The 2,253-nt window shown below is 41.5% G+C and overlaps 1 pseudogene; it reads right to left on the minus strand.

The window, feature by feature from the left end:
* Nucleotides 1-1,072: 1,072 nt before the first annotated feature.
* LOC124555609 lies at nt 1,073-1,189 on the minus strand (annotated as a pseudogene).
* Nucleotides 1,190-2,253: the final 1,064 nt, after the last annotated feature.

A 2,253-nucleotide genomic window follows, 5' to 3' on the forward strand; every position in this document is an offset into this window, starting at 1 on the left:
TTTCGTCCGATGGTTTCCAGTGACTGAAATGTGATTCCGGAATGTCTCTCCGCAGAGCATTTAGATGTAGAAATGAGGGAAAGCCGGATTCCAACACGTATGGAGAATAAAATGGCTGTGCCAACAATCCGTACAGGTACCTCTGCTTTTACATTGTACAAATTCAAATTTATTTGAGGGCAGGCTTATATTCCTCATGAGATATGACTTTCTTTTGTTTCTAATGTCATTATGTTTTTTTGTTGTTTTTTTATCATCAATGGCGGCCGAAGGCTTCCTGCTAAGTAATGACTCTCGCTCTGCAACGGACTTGTTAAAAATGGTGGAGAGGTTGACAGATGTTGGGGCACCTTCTCGCTCTTGGGATAAAAAACTGTCCCTAAAAATTGAAGAATCACCAGTGATCAACGGAATGAGGATGCAGAAGGTAATGGAAACCACTGCTTTAAGAGCACATAATACTTTATACTGTTCACTATTCGTTTTTGTATATCTCAAGCCCAAAGTAATACAGTACTCCGATAATCCCACGCACAGCAGTTTACCAGATGCCATTACATTCTACATATCCAATCCTACCTTGTTGAAGTGTTCATTTGGGACACTCTTGAACTACCTGAAAATTGTGCTACAAGAATGAGACCATTTCAAAATTAACTTGAGTCAAACAAATTATAAGATTCCCGAAATTAATTTGTCTTAAAATACAGGACATAAGTCATTCTTCCATAAATTCTTCTTTTGATGGATGAAAGATGGAAGCATAGAAATGTTCAGGAAAACACAGGAACTGGAATACAGCAACATGAAGAAACATAGCAATGAAACAAACAGACAGTGCATGGAAGTCATGGTGAAGCAGATGTAGGAAAGAACTCCGTCTTCAGGCCACGAGTGGCCTACCGGGACCATCTGACCGCCGTTTCATCCTCCGTGGAGGATGCGGATAGGAGGGGCGTGGGGTGAGCACACCGCTCTCCCGGTCGTTATGATGGTATTCTTGACCGAAGCCGCTACTATTCGCTCGAGTAGCTCCTCAATTGAATCACGAGGCTGAGTGCACCCCGAAAAATGGCAACAGCACATGGCGGCCTGGATGGTCACCTACCCAAGTGCGACCACGCCCGACAGCGCTTAACTTCGGTGATCGCACGAGAACCGGTGTAACCACTGCGGCAAGGCCGTTGCCAGATGTAAGAAAAATGGCTAAATATTTTTAAAAAAATTGCCGTCGGAAGGACTGATCCAGATACAGAAAATTCAAATCAACGTTCAGTGAAATTAAAATCAAAGGCATCAACATTAACAGTGCAACAGAAATTCCACTATTAAAACGCAGAGGAGAGAGCGGATAAGTGGAACGAATACATTGAAACTCCGCAAGAGGAATTTCATTGCTTTACGCAGAGGAGAGAGTGTATAGGTGGAAAGAGTACACTGAAGCTCTCTACAGGGAAGAGACACTATCTGTTGAGGTGAGACAAGAACTGGGAGTCGATATGAACCGTAGTTTAACAGAACTTCGGAATATTTGCGACGAAATAATGCAGAAGGTATAAGATTTCTTAGGAATTTCTAAAAATATTGAGGAATTGGCAACCAAACGACTATTCAAGTTGCTTTGTAGTATCTATGAGTCTGGAGATATACCATCAGACTTTTGTAAAAAAATCATATGCACAATCCTGAAGATAGCAAAGACAGGAACGTGCGAATCTATTGCACGATCAGCTTAATATCTCGTGCACCCAGTTTGCTGACAAGAATAAAATACAGATGAATTAAATAGAAAATTGAGGATCTATTAGGTGACGATCGGTTTGGCGTCAGGATAGGTAACGGCACCAGAGTGGCAGTTCTCAGGTAATGGAAGCAAGAGTATGAAACATCAAGACACGTTAACAGGATGCGTCAACCTAGAAAGAGCGTTCGACAATGTAAAATGGTGCTCTTTGTTAGAAGTTCTGAGGAAAATATGCAACAAATAAAGCTGGTTAATGTACAGAATGTACAAGAACCAAGAGGGGAAAATAAGAATGGAAGGCCGAGATGCAATCTTCGCCACGGTTGCTCAAGCATACATCGAAGGAACAATGACGGAAATTAAAGAAAAATTCAGAAATGATATTAAAATTCAGGGTGAAAGAACATCAGTGCTGAGATTCGCTGGTGGTATTGCTATCCTCGGTGAAAGTGAAGAGGAATGCAGAATCTGGTCAATTTGTTTAACGAGCACATATCGTGGATTGAGAG

The sequence above is a fragment of the Schistocerca americana genome, chromosome 1, assembly GCF_021461395.2.
Source record: "Schistocerca americana isolate TAMUIC-IGC-003095 chromosome 1, iqSchAmer2.1, whole genome shotgun sequence".
Classification (NCBI taxonomy): domain Eukaryota; kingdom Metazoa; phylum Arthropoda; class Insecta; order Orthoptera; family Acrididae; genus Schistocerca; species Schistocerca americana.